This window comes from Anopheles merus, unplaced genomic scaffold (genome assembly GCF_017562075.2).
Source record: "Anopheles merus strain MAF unplaced genomic scaffold, AmerM5.1 LNR4000044, whole genome shotgun sequence".
Classification (NCBI taxonomy): Eukaryota; Metazoa; Arthropoda; class Insecta; order Diptera; family Culicidae; genus Anopheles; species Anopheles merus.
The window spans coordinates 85,001-103,336 of NW_024427624.1; positions in this window are offsets into that span (position 1 = coordinate 85,001).

Consider the following 18,336-nt stretch of genomic DNA (forward strand, 5'->3'; position numbering starts at 1 on the left):
GGGACTCTCAACCACCGTGACGGGAGACTTTGCTAGTTCGTACGATACTCTGCGCATGCGCGAACACAACACTTCGACTGGTACATTGCACGCACTAACGATCTCTCTGCACTGCATGGTACTCATTACTTTACCACCGTGACGGGAGACTTTGCTAGTTCGTACGATACTCTGCGCATGTGTATATGTTTAGCAACCCAACCAACTTGAGCACCTAGGGGAAGTTGTGATGCCATCTGAACACCCACCGACTGATGCATTGAACGGCTAAAGTTGACCTTCAATCCGAACTGGCACTCTGCGGCGTGGAGGCAGTTGCGCGACCACTCCTATCCCAAACCAACAAAGCAAGGTGTATCCTACGTGCTCGCTACAAGCACACCACGACGGGACACATTGAACGGTTCAGCGATCTCTCTGCACTAGTGGAATGATACCACCGTGATACGGGAGACTTTGCTACAGCGGCTTCTCTGCACTGCTGGGCTACCACCAATGTGACGGGAGACATTGCTAGCGGTCACTCTGCACTAGTGGAAGAACTCCACCGTGATACGGGAGACATTGCTAACGGTCACTCTGCACAGGTGCCAATACCACCTCGTGACGGGAAACATTGCTGAAAGCGGCTTCTCTGCACTGCTGGGCTACCACCAATGTGACGGGAGACATTGCTAGCGGTCACTCTGCACTAGTGGAAGAACTCCACCGTGATACGGGAGACATTGCTAACGGTCACTCTGCACAGGTGCCAATACCACCTCGTGACGGGAAACATTGCTTTAAACCGAACGGCATCTCTGCGCGTGAACTTGCAACTTGCACCCCAACTTGTTACATCTGGTCGAACGGGTGCGCACGACGGGACACATTGCACGGTTCAGCGATCTCTCTGCACTAGTGGAAGAACTCCACCGTGATACGGGAGACTTTGCTACAGCGGCTTCTCTGCACTACTGGGCTACCACCTTGTGACGGGAGACATTGCTAGCGGTCACTCTGCACTAGTGGAAGAACTCCACCGTGATACGGGAGACATTGCTAACGGTCACTCTGCACAGGTGCCAATACCACCTCGTGACGGGAAACATTGCTGAAAGCGGCTTCTCTGCACTGCTGGGCTACCACCTTGTGACGGGAGACATTGCTAGCGGTCACTCTGCACTAGTGGAAGAACTCCACCGTGATACGGGAGACATTGCTAACGGTCACTCTGCACAGGTGCCAATACCACCTCGTGACGGGAAACATTGCTTTAAACCGAACGGCATCTCTGCGCGCATACACCCCAACAACACTAGACGAACATTGTCTTTGGCTACTCCGATCGGTATACATGATTATGACGGATACATTGAATGGCTATAGTGGGTTGGGTTGAAATTACCGCGGCTGCATTTTTGTTAAAACTGTAAACCGTACGGTGTCCTTCTAACAGGCGGATACCTTTGTACGGCTACAGAGTTGAATTACCCGGCTGCGTTTTGACCACTATAGTCCAATCGGTACTCTGCACTCTCATGTATACTAATGTTTCACTTGGATACACCCCACTGTTTTGTCCTACGGGCGTGTAAGCTCTCCACGACGGGATGCATTGATTGGTTCAGCGATCTTTCTGCACTTCGTGGATCTACTCCTTCGATGTGTCGGGAAACATTGCTAGCGGTCACTCTGCACTAGTGGAAGAACTCCACCGTGATACGGGAGACATTGCTAACGGTTACTCTGCACCTCGTCGAGTTACCACCGTGTGTCGGAAGACTTTGCTCCTGAGTCTCTCTGCACTGCGTAAGCTACCGCCGTGTGTCGGGAAGCATTGCTAGCGGTCACTCTGCACTAGTGGAATGATACCACCGTGATACGGGAGACATTGCTAACGGCTACTCTGCACTTCGCGGACCTGCTTACTCTGTGACGGGAGACTTGCTAGCGGCTTCTCTGCACTACTGGGCTACCACCTTGTGACGGGAGACATTGCTAGCGGTCACTCTGCACTAGTGGTAGAACACCACCGTGATACGGGAGACATTGCTAACGGTCACTCTGCACAGGTGCCAATACCACCTTGTGACGGGAAACATTGCTAGAAACCGATCGGCATCTCTGCGCGATTACTTGAACACACCCCCAACTTAGTCAACTGTTAAACTTTTTCGTAATCACGGCGGGACACATTGCTCGAGCTCTAACGGACCTCTGCACGCATGAAACATGGTGGCGGGAATCATTGCTAGAACCGAACGGCGCCTCTGCGCGATGTACAAGCTCAACAGGAACCTCGTATCGGCTGCCGAGCCGGAGCTCGAACAACTTGGACTATCACCTCTAATTATATCAACTCACACCTCCCCCGAGGGTTCCGCAGAATTGCTTCTGGGTCCCCTTATCGTTAATTGCGATTCGTGTTTGCATTACACTACATTGAGCTATTCCAACTTGTTTATCCGCATGGCGAACATTTGCTGCATAGAACATTTAAGTTCCACTTTGCTCTCCCCTACGTGGGTCTGAGCTTCGCTCTCAGGGAAAGTTATGCCACATTTGGTAAGGGAAACCCGGTTTCATCACGCTATTTTACCTGCACCATGACCCCAGACACATTTGTTCAATGGATTAGATCCAAGGAACGCCGACAAACCATGCACCACTACCCTTAATAGCTCATCGAGCTTAGCGTGAATCCTTCGAGTTTCCCTAAAAAGTTCGATTGGTCTTGCAGTGTTTAAAGACAACGAAGCTTAGTTTCAAGCATGCATTTAATATACGCTTACGAAAACCTCTTAAACTGTTACGACTTTTATGCTTGAAACCATCACGACGAAGTCTTAGGGTCCGTAGACCCGTGATGTACCGCTCCAGGGAGCTTTTTGAAAGGTTGGGTAGGTCCTTTCAGGGTCCGTAGACCCTCTACGCTGCCAGTTCTCAGCGTAAGAGTACAGCAAACTAGCCAGCTACTGTCTCTTCATGGGTCCGAAGACCCAAAAATATATTTGCTACTGACCACCTTAAGCGATGCTGGGGTGTCTGTAATTTTCGAGATTTTGTCCCCGGGACACCTAGTCCGGGGCATAAGCCGTGTACTACAAGGCCTAATTTTACTCTAATATACGCATATCAACTCGAAATCATAGGTTAAGATCATCGGCAGACACCACCAGACACCACTTTTGCTTCATAAGTTCGGACTATGGTCATACGACGAACTAAATCGGGGAGGGGACGTATGACCCAAATGGGGGCCGAAATGACCCACCGACACCTCAAACCATGCTCCTACGACAAAATAGAGGTAAAAACTACGATTTGGTGAAATTTTCATTTTTGACCTCGGAGCAAGGTACCCTCCCTATAGTAGGCAATGAACAAATGATCATGTTCCCAGGAGGGCAAAAGTTGGGAACTCGAGAGGAAAGCGCTAATGGCGCGCCTTACCTAGGGGCCCGTAGAGTAAAAAGGGTACCCCCAAAAAAGTTGTTGTTTGACGTTCTGGTTTCACTTTTCATCATCTAAAATGCGTTTTCTACACGTTTTCAGTGATTTTGGCGAAAAAAAATTTTTTGACTACTCGAGCTCTCCGGCCCGTTCGGTGACCATTTTTTGACAAAAGCTAGGGAGCTGCCCCTAGGTTTGGGGTGTCACAAAATTTTGAAAAGTGGTCAAAAAACCACTATCCAGAATCGGATGTAGAATCATTAGACGAACTTAAAATTGTTCTACGACCCATGTCTGCGACGTTTAGTTTTCGAGTTATGGCCCGCCGTAGGTCTGACGGAGAACTTTTGCTAAGCGCACTTTGATGTTTGTATGAAAAAGTACCCTACCTAGGGACGCGTAGAGCAAATTGGTACCCCCGGGCATGTTGTCGGTTGACTTTCTGGTTGCACTTTTCATCATCTAGGGTGTGTTTCTGACACGTTTTGAGGGTTTTTAGCGAAAAAAATTTTTTTGACTACTCGAGCTCTCCGGCCCGTTCGGTGCACTTTTTTGCAAAAAGCTAGGGAGCTGTCCCTAGGTTCGGGGTGTCACAAAATGATGAAAAGTGGTCAAAAAACCACTATCCAGAATCGGATAGAGAATGATTAGACGAGCTTAAAATTGTTCTACGACCCATGTCTGCGACGTTTAGTATTCGAGTTATGGCCCGCCGTAGGTCTGACCGAGCAATTTTTGTTCCGCGCACTTTGTGCACCGTGCACATTGATGTTTGTATGAAAAAGTACCCTACCTAGGGACGCGTAGAGCAAATTGGTACCCCCGGGCATGTTGTCGGTTGACTTTCTGGTTGCACTTTTCATCATCTAGGGTGTGTTTCTGACACGTTTTGAGGGTTTTTAGCGAAAAAAATTTTTTTGACTACTCGAGCTCTCCGGCCCGTTCGGTGCACTTTTTTGCAAAAAGCTAGGGAGCTGTCCCTAGGTTCGGGGTGTCACAAAATGATGAAAAGTGGTCAAAAAACCACTATCCAGAATCGGATAGAGAATGATTAGACGAGCTTAAAATTGTTCTACGACCCATGTCTGCGACGTTTAGTATTCGAGTTATGGCCCGCCGTAGGTCTGACCGAGCAATTTTTGTTCCGCGCACTTTGTGCACCGTGCACATTGATGTTTGTATGAAAAAGTACCCTACCTAGGGACGCGTAGAGCAAATTGGTACCCCCGGGCATGTTGTCGGTTGACTTTCTGGTTGCACTTTTCATCATCTAGGGTGTGTTTCTGACACGTTTTGAGGGTTTTTAGCGAAAAAAATTTTTTTGACTACTCGAGCTCTCCGGCCCGTTCGGTGCACTTTTTTGCAAAAAGCTAGGGAGCTGTCCCTAGGTTCGGGGTGTCACAAAATGATGAAAAGTGGTCAAAAAACCACTATCCAGAATCGGATAGAGAATGATTAGACGAGCTTAAAATTGTTCTACGACCCATGTCTGCGACGTTTAGTATTCGAGTTATGGCCCGCCGTAGGTCTGACCGAGCAATTTTTGTTCCGCGCACTTTGTGCACCGTGCACATTGATGTTTGTATGAAAAAGTACCCTACCTAGGGACGCGTAGAGCAAATTGGTACCCCCGGGCATGTTGTCGGTTGACTTTCTGGTTGCACTTTTCATCATCTAGGGTGTGTTTCTGACACGTTTTGAGGGTTTTTAGCGAAAAAAATTTTTTTGACTACTCGAGCTCTCCGGCCCGTTCGGTGCACTTTTTTGCAAAAAGCTAGGGAGCTGTCCCTAGGTTCGGGGTGTCACAAAATGATGAAAAGTGGTCAAAAAACCACTATCCAGAATCGGATAGAGAATGATTAGACGAGCTTAAAATTGTTCTACGACCCATGTCTGCGACGTTTAGTATTCGAGTTATGGCCCGCCGTAGGTCTGACCGAGCAATTTTTGTTCCGCGCACTTTGTGCACCGTGCACATTGATGTTTGTATGAAAAAGTACCCTACCTAGGGACGCGTAGAGCAAATTGGTACCCCCGGGCATGTTGTCGGTTGACTTTCTGGTTGCACTTTTCATCATCTAGGGTGTGTTTCTGACACGTTTTGAGGGTTTTTAGCGAAAAAAATTTTTTTGACTACTCGAGCTCTCCGGCCCGTTCGGTGCACTTTTTTGCAAAAAGCTAGGGAGCTGTCCCTAGGTTCGGGGTGTCACAAAATGATGAAAAGTGGTCAAAAAACCACTATCCAGAATCGGATAGAGAATGATTAGACGAGCTTAAAATTGTTCTACGACCCATGTCTGCGACGTTTAGTATTCGAGTTATGGCCCGCCGTAGGTCTGACCGAGCAATTTTTGTTCCGCGCACTTTGTGCACCGTGCACATTGATGTTTGTATGAAAAAGTACCCTACCTAGGGACGCGTAGAGCAAATTGGTACCCCCGGGCATGTTGTCGGTTGACTTTCTGGTTGCACTTTTCATCATCTAGGGTGTGTTTCTGACACGTTTTGAGGGTTTTTAGCGAAAAAAATTTTTTTGACTACTCGAGCTCTCCGGCCCGTTCGGTGCACTTTTTTGCAAAAAGCTAGGGAGCTGTCCCTAGGTTCGGGGTGTCACAAAATGATGAAAAGTGGTCAAAAAACCACTATCCAGAATCGGATAGAGAATGATTAGACGAGCTTAAAATTGTTCTACGACCCATGTCTGCGACGTTTAGTATTCGAGTTATGGCCCGCCGTAGGTCTGACCGAGCAATTTTTGTTCCGCGCACTTTGTGCACCGTGCACATTGATGTTTGTATGAAAAAGTACCCTACCTAGGGACGCGTAGAGCAAATTGGTACCCCCGGGCATGTTGTCGGTTGACTTTCTGGTTGCACTTTTCATCATCTAGGGTGTGTTTCTGACACGTTTTGAGGGTTTTTAGCGAAAAAAATTTTTTTGACTACTCGAGCTCTCCGGCCCGTTCGGTGCACTTTTTTGCAAAAAGCTAGGGAGCTGTCCCTAGGTTCGGGGTGTCACAAAATGATGAAAAGTGGTCAAAAAACCACTATCCAGAATCGGATAGAGAATGATTAGACGAGCTTAAAATTGTTCTACGACCCATGTCTGCGACGTTTAGTATTCGAGTTATGGCCCGCCGTAGGTCTGACCGAGCAATTTTTGTTCCGCGCACTTTGTGCACCGTGCACATTGATGTTTGTATGAAAAAGTACCCTACCTAGGGACGCGTAGAGCAAATTGGTACCCCCGGGCATGTTGTCGGTTGACTTTCTGGTTGCACTTTTCATCATCTAGGGTGTGTTTCTGACACGTTTTGAGGGTTTTTAGCGAAAAAAATTTTTTTGACTACTCGAGCTCTCCGGCCCGTTCGGTGCACTTTTTTGCAAAAAGCTAGGGAGCTGTCCCTAGGTTCGGGGTGTCACAAAATGATGAAAAGTGGTCAAAAAACCACTATCCAGAATCGGATAGAGAATGATTAGACGAGCTTAAAATTGTTCTACGACCCATGTCTGCGACGTTTAGTATTCGAGTTATGGCCCGCCGTAGGTCTGACCGAGCAATTTTTGTTCCGCGCACTTTGTGCACCGTGCACATTGATGTTTGTATGAAAAAGTACCCTACCTAGGGACGCGTAGAGCAAATTGGTACCCCCGGGCATGTTGTCGGTTGACTTTCTGGTTGCACTTTTCATCATCTAGGGTGTGTTTCTGACACGTTTTGAGGGTTTTTAGCGAAAAAAATTTTTTTGACTACTCGAGCTCTCCGGCCCGTTCGGTGCACTTTTTTGCAAAAAGCTAGGGAGCTGTCCCTAGGTTCGGGGTGTCACAAAATGATGAAAAGTGGTCAAAAAACCACTATCCAGAATCGGATAGAGAATGATTAGACGAGCTTAAAATTGTTCTACGACCCATGTCTGCGACGTTTAGTATTCGAGTTATGGCCCGCCGTAGGTCTGACCGAGCAATTTTTGTTCCGCGCACTTTGTGCACCGTGCACATTGATGTTTGTATGAAAAAGTACCCTACCTAGGGACGCGTAGAGCAAATTGGTACCCCCGGGCATGTTGTCGGTTGACTTTCTGGTTGCACTTTTCATCATCTAGGGTGTGTTTCTGACACGTTTTGAGGGTTTTTAGCGAAAAAAATTTTTTTGACTACTCGAGCTCTCCGGCCCGTTCGGTGCACTTTTTTGCAAAAAGCTAGGGAGCTGTCCCTAGGTTCGGGGTGTCACAAAATGATGAAAAGTGGTCAAAAAACCACTATCCAGAATCGGATAGAGAATGATTAGACGAGCTTAAAATTGTTCTACGACCCATGTCTGCGACGTTTAGTATTCGAGTTATGGCCCGCCGTAGGTCTGACCGAGCAATTTTTGTTCCGCGCACTTTGTGCACCGTGCACATTGATGTTTGTATGAAAAAGTACCCTACCTAGGGACGCGTAGAGCAAATTGGTACCCCCGGGCATGTTGTCGGTTGACTTTCTGGTTGCACTTTTCATCATCTAGGGTGTGTTTCTGACACGTTTTGAGGGTTTTTAGCGAAAAAAATTTTTTTGACTACTCGAGCTCTCCGGCCCGTTCGGTGCACTTTTTTGCAAAAAGCTAGGGAGCTGTCCCTAGGTTCGGGGTGTCACAAAATGATGAAAAGTGGTCAAAAAACCACTATCCAGAATCGGATAGAGAATGATTAGACGAGCTTAAAATTGTTCTACGACCCATGTCTGCGACGTTTAGTATTCGAGTTATGGCCCGCCGTAGGTCTGACCGAGCAATTTTTGTTCCGCGCACTTTGTGCACCGTGCACATTGATGTTTGTATGAAAAAGTACCCTACCTAGGGACGCGTAGAGCAAATTGGTACCCCCGGGCATGTTGTCGGTTGACTTTCTGGTTGCACTTTTCATCATCTAGGGTGTGTTTCTGACACGTTTTGAGGGTTTTTAGCGAAAAAATTTTTTTTGACTACTCGAGCTCTCCGGCCCGTTCGGTGCACTTTTTTGCAAAAAGCTAGGGAGCTGTCCCTAGGTTCGGGGTGTCACAAAATGATGAAAAGTGGTCAAAAAACCACTATCCAGAATCGGATAGAGAATGATTAGACGAGCTTAAAATTGTTCTACGACCCATGTCTGCGACGTTTAGTATTCGAGTTATGGCCCGCCGTAGGTCTGACCGAGCAATTTTGTACTGAAATGTATGGCGGATATATTATTACTCAAACAACATTGCCTTGTATCGTGTCCTACTTGGTCGGCACGGTAAGTATCGACTATACAAGATTAAATGGATTGAGTGATAACATTTTAAGCCCATTTCCTAAGCCGTGCACCAAAATTGTGTACCGATCAGGGAAAGTACACTACGTACGCGTTCATGGATGTCCATGTTGGTACAAGTTGCCGGTCAGGATAGCCGTGCACCAAAATTGTGTACCGATCAGGGAAAGTACAACACGGAGGGCGCAGCCCGAGCGTACGCGTTCATGGATGTCCATGTTGGTACACATGCACCAAAATTGTGTACCGATCAGGGAAAGTACAACACGGAGGGCGCAGCCCGAGCGTACGCGTTCATGGATGTCCATGTTGGTACACATGCACCAAAATTGTGTACCGATCAGGGAAAGTACAACACGGAGGGCGCAGCCCGAGCGTACGCGTTCATGGATGTCCATGTTGGTACACATGCACCAAAATTGTGTACCGATCAGGGAAAGTACACTACGTACGCGTTCATGGATGTCCATGTTGGTACAAGTTGCCGGTCAGGATAGCCGTGCACCAAAATTGTGTACCGATCAGGGAAAGTACAACACGGAGGGCGCAGCCCGAGCGTACGCGTTCATGGATGTCCATGTTGGTACACATGCACCAAAATTGTGTACCGATCAGGGAAAGTACAACACGGAGGGCGCAGCCCGAGCGTACGCGTTCATGGATGTCCATGTTGGTACACATGCACCAAAATTGTGTACCGATCAGGGAAAGTACAACACGGAGGGCGCAGCCCGAGCGTACGCGTTCATGGATGTCCATGTTGGTACACATGCACCAAAATTGTGTACCGATCAGGGAAAGTACACTACGTACGCGTTCATGGATGTCCATGTTGGTACAAGTTGCCGGTCAGGATAGCCGTGCACCAAAATTGTGTACCGATCAGGGAAAGTACAACACGGAGGGCGCAGCCCGAGCGTACGCGTTCATGGATGTCCATGTTGGTACACATGCACCAAAATTGTGTACCGATCAGGGAAAGTACAACACGGAGGGCGCAGCCCGAGCGTACGCGTTCATGGATGTCCATGTTGGTACACATGCACCAAAATTGTGTACCGATCAGGGAAAGTACAACACGGAGGGCGCAGCCCGAGCGTACGCGTTCATGGATGTCCATGTTGGTACACATGCACCAAAATTGTGTACCGATCAGGGAAAGTACACTACGTACGCGTTCATGGATGTCCATGTTGGTACAAGTTGCCGGTCAGGATAGCCGTGCACCAAAATTGTGTACCGATCAGGGAAAGTACAACACGGAGGGCGCAGCCCGAGCGTACGCGTTCATGGATGTCCATGTTGGTACACATGCACCAAAATTGTGTACCGATCAGGGAAAGTACAACACGGAGGGCGCAGCCCGAGCGTACGCGTTCATGGATGTCCATGTTGGTACACATGCACCAAAATTGTGTACCGATCAGGGAAAGTACAACACGGAGGGCGCAGCCCGAGCGTACGCGTTCATGGATGTCCATGTTGGTACAAGTTGCCGGTCAGGATAGCCGTGCACCAAAATTGTGTACCGATCAGGGAAAGTACAACACGGAGGGCGCAGCCCGAGCGTACGCGTTCATGGATGTCCATGTTGGTACAAGTTGCCGGTCAGGATAGCCGTGCACCAAAATTGTGTACCGATCAGGGAAAGTACAACACGGAGGGCGCAGCCCGAGCGTACGCGTTCATGGATGTCCATGTTGGTACAAGTTGCCGGTCAGGATAGCCGTGCACCAAAATTGTGTACCGATCAGGGAAAGTACAACACGGAGGGCGCAGCCCGAGCGTACGCGTTCATGGATGTCCATGTTGGTACACATGCACCAAAATTGTGTACCGATCAGGGAAAGTACAACACGGAGGGCGCAGCCCGAGCGTACGCGTTCATGGATGTCCATGTTGGTACACATGCACCAAAATTGTGTACCGATCAGGGAAAGTACAACACGGAGGGCGCAGCCCGAGCGTACGCGTTCATGGATGTCCATGTTGGTACACATGCACCAAAATTGTGTACCGATCAGGGAAAGTACACTACGTACGCGTTCATGGATGTCCATGTTGGTACAAGTTGCCGGTCAGGATAGCCGTGCACCAAAATTGTGTACCGATCAGGGAAAGTACAACACGGAGGGCGCAGCCCGAGCGTACGCGTTCATGGATGTCCATGTTGGTACACATGCACCAAAATTGTGTACCGATCAGGGAAAGTACAACACGGAGGGCGCAGCCCGAGCGTACGCGTTCATGGATGTCCATGTTGGTACACATGCACCAAAATTGTGTACCGATCAGGGAAAGTACAACACGGAGGGCGCAGCCCGAGCGTACGCGTTCATGGATGTCCATGTTGGTACACATGCACCAAAATTGTGTACCGATCAGGGAAAGTACACTACGTACGCGTTCATGGATGTCCATGTTGGTACAAGTTGCCGGTCAGGATAGCCGTGCACCAAAATTGTGTACCGATCAGGGAAAGTACAACACGGAGGGCGCAGCCCGAGCGTACGCGTTCATGGATGTCCATGTTGGTACACATGCACCAAAATTGTGTACCGATCAGGGAAAGTACAACACGGAGGGCGCAGCCCGAGCGTACGCGTTCATGGATGTCCATGTTGGTACACATGCACCAAAATTGTGTACCGATCAGGGAAAGTACAACACGGAGGGCGCAGCCCGAGCGTACGCGTTCATGGATGTCCATGTTGGTACAAGTTGCCGGTCAGGATAGCCGTGCACCAAAATTGTGTACCGATCAGGGAAAGTACAACACGGAGGGCGCAGCCCGAGCGTACGCGTTCATGGATGTCCATGTTGGTACAAGTTGCCGGTCAGGATAGCCGTGCACCAAAATTGTGTACCGATCAGGGAAAGTACAACACGGAGGGCGCAGCCCGAGCGTACGCGTTCATGGATGTCCATGTTGGTACAAGTTGCCGGTCAGGATAGCCGTGCACCAAAATTGTGTACCGATCAGGGAAAGTACAACACGGAGGGCGCAGCCCGAGCGTACGCGTTCATGGATGTCCATGTTGGTACAAGTTGCCGGTCAGGATAGCCGTGCACCAAAATTGTGTACCGATCAGGGAAAGTACACTACGTACGCGTTCATGGATGTCCATGTTGGTACAAGTTGCCGGTCAGGATAGCCGTGCACCAAAATTGTGTACCGATCAGGGAAAGTACAACACGGAGGGCGCAGCCCGAGCGTACGCGTTCATGGATGTCCATGTTGGTACACATGCACCAAAATTGTGTACCGATCAGGGAAAGTACACTACGTACGCGTTCATGGATGTCCATGTTGGTACAAGTTGCCGGTCAGGATAGCCGTGCACCAAAATTGTGTACCGATCAGGGAAAGTACAACACGGAGGGCGCAGCCCGAGCGTACGCGTTCATGGATGTCCATGTTGGTACACATGCACCAAAATTGTGTACCGATCAGGGAAAGTACAACACGGAGGGCGCAGCCCGAGCGTACGCGTTCATGGATGTCCATGTTGGTACACATGCACCAAAATTGTGTACCGATCAGGGAAAGTACAACACGGAGGGCGCAGCCCGAGCGTACGCGTTCATGGATGTCCATGTTGGTACAATCTACATGTACGTACCTAGTTTTTGTGTCAAAAGTTGCAATAAAGTGCTTGTATGCTTAAAATGCTTATCTCAACCGGTCAACTTTTGGCCTGCCCTTTTATAGACAGAAACCTAGAAAGATACGCCCGAGGGCGGTAGCCCGAGGGCGAAACTCGCGATTTTTGTGTTTTTCCATTCGCCCGGGACGACGAAATGAGCTCTGTGCACATCGTGCCGAAAACTGTCTTCTCCACCTTTGTTTTTGTCCGTCTGATCATAAAATCACCCTTATTTGTGTACCATTTGGAGTGCGCAGCCCAAACGTACGCGTTAATGTTAATGTTTGTATACACTACATGTTTGTTCCTAGGATTTGGTAATTGAGTCAAACACACAATTCCCCGACCGTCGCGGACACCATTCTTGGACAGAAGTCCTAGTACGTAGAGTACTTTCCCTAGGTATGTGCCCGTTCGTGACTATCGTTGCGTGCATACGGACACGCTTGGGTATGTTTACCATACAAGGTTTACTAGGGAAACCTGCTTGCTCGACCATTGCCCTCCCGTCGCGGACACCATTCTTGGACAGAAGTCCTAGTACGTAGAGTACTTTCCCTAGGTATGTGCCCGTTCGTGACTATCGTTGCGTGCATACGGACACGCTTGGGTATGTTTACCATACAAGGTTTACTAGGGAAACCTGCTTGCTCGACCATTGCCCTCCCGTCGCGGACACCATTCTTGGACAGAAGTCCTAGTACGTAGAGTACTTTCCCTAGGTATGTGCCCGTTCGTGACTATCGTTGCGTGCATACGGACACGCTTGGGTATGTTTACCATACAAGGTTTACTAGGGAAACCTGCTTGCTCGACCATTGCCCTCCCGTCGCGGACACCATTCTTGGACAGAAGTCCTAGTACGTAGAGTACTTTCCCTAGGTATGTGCCCGTTCGTGACTATCGTTGCGTGCATACGGACACGCTTGGGTATGTTTACCATACAAGGTTTACTAGGGAAACCTGCTTGCTCGACCATTGCCCTCCCGTCGCGGACACCATTCTTGGACAGAAGTCCTAGTACGTAGAGTACTTTCCCTAGGTATGTGCCCGTTCGTGACTATCGTTGCGTGCATACGGACACGCTTGGGTATGTTTACCATACAAGGTTTACTAGGGAAACCTGCTTGCTCGACCATTGCCCTCCCGTCGCGGACACCATTCTTGGACAGAAGTCCTAGTACGTAGAGTACTTTCCCTAGGTATGTGCCCGTTCGTGACTATCGTTGCGTGCATACGGACACGCTTGGGTATGTTTACCATACAAGGTTTACTAGGGAAACCTGCTTGCTCGACCATTGCCCTCCCGTCGCGGACACCATTCTTGGACAGAAGTCCTAGTACGTAGAGTACTTTCCCTAGGTATGTGCCCGTTCGTGACTATCGTTGCGTGCATACGGACACGCTTGGGTATGTTTACCATACAAGGTTTACTAGGGAAACCTGCTTGCTCGACCATTGCCCTCCCGTCGCGGACACCATTCTTGGACAGAAGTCCTAGTACGTAGAGTACTTTCCCTAGGTATGTGCCCGTTCGTGACTATCGTTGCGTGCATACGGACACGCTTGGGTATGTTTACCATACAAGGTTTACTAGGGAAACCTGCTTGCTCGACCATTGCCCTCCCGTCGCGGACACCATTCTTGGACAGAAGTCCTAGTACGTAGAGTACTTTCCCTAGGTATGTGCCCGTTCGTGACTATCGTTGCGTGCATACGGACACGCTTGGGTATGTTTACCATACAAGGTTTACTAGGGAAACCTGCTTGCTCGACCATTGCCCTCCCGTCGCGGACACCATTCTTGGACAGAAGTCCTAGTACGTAGAGTACTTTCCCTAGGTATGTGCCCGTTCGTGACTATCGTTGCGTGCATACGGACACGCTTGGGTATGTTTACCATACAAGGTTTACTAGGGAAACCTGCTTGCTCGACCATTGCCCTCCCGTCGCGGACACCATTCTTGGACAGAAGTCCTAGTACGTAGAGTACTTTCCCTAGGTATGTGCCCGTTCGTGACTATCGTTGCGTGCATACGGACACGCTTGGGTATGTTTACCATACAAGGTTTACTAGGGAAACCTGCTTGCTCGACCATTGCCCTCCCGTCGCGGACACCATTCTTGGACAGAAGTCCTAGTACGTAGAGTACTTTCCCTAGGTATGTGCCCGTTCGTGACTATCGTTGCGTGCATACGGACACGCTTGGGTATGTTTACCATACAAGGTTTACTAGGGAAACCTGCTTGCTCGACCATTGCCCTCCCGTCGCGGACACCATTCTTGGACAGAAGTCCTAGTACGTAGAGTACTTTCCCTAGGTATGTGCCCGTTCGTGACTATCGTTGCGTGCATACGGACACGCTTGGGTATGTTTACCATACAAGGTTTACTAGGGAAACCTGCTTGCTCGACCATTGCCCTCCCGTCGCGGACACCATTCTTGGACAGAAGTCCTAGTACGTAGAGTACTTTCCCTAGGTATGTGCCCGTTCGTGACTATCGTTGCGTGCATACGGACACGCTTGGGTATGTTTACCATACAAGGTTTACTAGGGAAACCTGCTTGCTCGACCATTGCCCTCCCGTCGCGGACACCATTCTTGGACAGAAGTCCTAGTACGTAGAGTACTTTCCCTAGGTATGTGCCCGTTCGTGACTATCGTTGCGTGCATACGGACACGCTTGGGTATGTTTACCATACAAGGTTTACTAGGGAAACCTGCTTGCTCGACCATTGCCCTCCCGTCGCGGACACCATTCTTGGACAGAAGTCCTAGTACGTAGAGTACTTTCCCTAGGTATGTGCCCGTTCGTGACTATCGTTGCGTGCATACGGACACGCTTGGGTATGTTTACCATACAAGGTTTACTAGGGAAACCTGCTTGCTCGACCATTGCCCTCCCGTCGCGGACACCATTCTTGGACAGAAGTCCTAGTACGTAGAGTACTTTCCCTAGGTATGTGCCCGTTCGTGACTATCGTTGCGTGCATACGGACACGCTTGGGTATGTTTACCATACAAGGTTTACTAGGGAAACCTGCTTGCTCGACCATTGCCCTCCCGTCGCGGACACCATTCTTGGACAGAAGTCCTAGTACGTAGAGTACTTTCCCTAGGTATGTGCCCGTTCGTGACTATCGTTGCGTGCATACGGACACGCTTGGGTATGTTTACCATACAAGGTTTACTAGGGAAACCTGCTTGCTCGACCATTGCCCTCCCGTCGCGGACACCATTCTTGGACAGAAGTCCTAGTACGTAGAGTACTTTCCCTAGGTATGTGCCCGTTCGTGACTATCGTTGCGTGCATACGGACACGCTTGGGTATGTTTACCATACAAGGTTTACTAGGGAAACCTGCTTGCTCGACCATTGCCCTCCCGTCGCGGACACCATTCTTGGACAGAAGTCCTAGTACGTAGAGTACTTTCCCTAGGTATGTGCCCGTTCGTGACTATCGTTGCGTGCATACGGACACGCTTGGGTATGTTTACCATACAAGGTTTACTAGGGAAACCTGCTTGCTCGACCATTGCCCTCCCGTCGCGGACACCATTCTTGGACAGAAGTCCTAGTACGTAGAGTACTTTCCCTAGGTATGTGCCCGTTCGTGACTATCGTTGCGTGCATACGGACACGCTTGGGTATGTTTACCATACAAGGTTTACTAGGGAAACCTGCTTGCTCGACCATTGCCCTCCCGTCGCGGACACCATTCTTGGACAGAAGTCCTAGTACGTAGAGTACTTTCCCTAGGTATGTGCCCGTTCGTGACTATCGTTGCGTGCATACGGACACGCTTGGGTATGTTTACCATACAAGGTTTACTAGGGAAACCTGCTTGCTCGACCATTGCCCTCCCGTCGCGGACACCATTCTTGGACAGAAGTCCTAGTACGTAGAGTACTTTCCCTAGGTATGTGCCCGTTCGTGACTATCGTTGCGTGCATACGGACACGCTTGGGTATGTTTACCATACAAGGTTTACTAGGGAAACCTGCTTGCTCGACCATTGCCCTCCCGTCGCGGACACCATTCTTGGACAGAAGTCCTAGTACGTAGAGTACTTTCCCTAGGTATGTGCCCGTTCGTGACTATCGTTGCGTGCATACGGACACGCTTGGGTATGTTTACCATACAAGGTTTACTAGGGAAACCTGCTTGCTCGACCATTGCCCTCCCGTCGCGGACACCATTCTTGGACAGAAGTCCTAGTACGTAGAGTACTTTCCCTAGGTATGTGCCCGTTCGTGACTATCGTTGCGTGCATACGGACACGCTTGGGTATGTTTACCATACAAGGTTTACTAGGGAAACCTGCTTGCTCGACCATTGCCCTCCCGTCGCGGACACCATTCTTGGACAGAAGTCCTAGTACGTAGAGTACTTTCCCTAGGTATGTGCCCGTTCGTGACTATCGTTGCGTGCATACGGACACGCTTGGGTATGTTTACCATACAAGGTTTACTAGGGAAACCTGCTTGCTCGACCATTGCCCTCCCGTCGCGGACACCATTCTTGGACAGAAGTCCTAGTACGTAGAGTACTTTCCCTAGGTATGTGCCCGTTCGTGACTATCGTTGCGTGCATACGGACACGCTTGGGTATGTTTACCATACAAGGTTTACTAGGGAAACCTGCTTGCTCGACCATTGCCCTCCCGTCGCGGACACCATTCTTGGACAGAAGTCCTAGTACGTAGAGTACTTTCCCTAGGTATGTGCCCGTTCGTGACTATCGTTGCGTGCATACGGACACGCTTGGGTATGTTTACCATACAAGGTTTACTAGGGAAACCTGCTTGCTCGACCATTGCCCTCCCGTCGCGGACACCATTCTTGGACAGAAGTCCTAGTACGTAGAGTACTTTCCCTAGGTATGTGCCCGTTCGTGACTATCGTTGCGTGCATACGGACACGCTTGGGTATGTTTACCATACAAGGTTTACTAGGGAAACCTGCTTGCTCGACCATTGCCCTCCCGTCGCGGACACCATTCTTGGACAGAAGTCCTAGTACGTAGAGTACTTTCCCTAGGTATGTGCCCGTTCGTGACTATCGTTGCGTGCATACGGACACGCTTGGGTATGTTTACCATACAAGGTTTACTAGGGAAACCTGCTTGCTCGACCATTGCCCTCCCGTCGCGGACACCATTCTTGGACAGAAGTCCTAGTACGTAGAGTACTTTCCCTAGGTATGTGCCCGTTCGTGACTATCGTTGCGTGCATACGGACACGCTTGGGTATGTTTACCATACAAGGTTTACTAGGGAAACCTGCTTGCTCGACCATTGCCCTCCCGTCGCGGACACCATTCTTGGACAGAAGTCCTAGTACGTAGAGTACTTTCCCTAGGTATGTGCCCGTTCGTGACTATCGTTGCGTGCATACGGACACGCTTGGGTATGTTTACCATACAAGGTTTACTAGGGAAACCTGCTTGCTCGACCATTGCCCTCCCGTCGCGGACACCATTCTTGGACAGAAGTCCTAGTACGTAGAGTACTTTCCCTAGGTATGTGCCCGTTCGTGACTATCGTTGCGTGCATACGGACACGCTTGGGTATGTTTACCATACAAGGTTTACTAGGGAAACCTGCTTGCTCGACCATTGCCCTCCCGTCGCGGACACCATTCTTGGACAGAAGTCCTAGTACGTAGAGTACTTTCCCTAGGTATGTGCCCGTTCGTGACTATCGTTGCGTGCATACGGACACGCTTGGGTATGTTTACCATACAAGGTTTACTAGGGAAACCTGCTTGCTCGACCATTGCCCTCCCGTCGCGGACACCATTCTTGGACAGAAGTCCTAGTACGTAGAGTACTTTCCCTAGGTATGTGCCCGTTCGTGACTATCGTTGCGTGCATACGGACACGCTTGGGTATGTTTACCATACAAGGTTTACTAGGGAAACCTGCTTGCTCGACCATTGCCCTCCCGTCGCGGACACCATTCTTGGACAGAAGTCCTAGT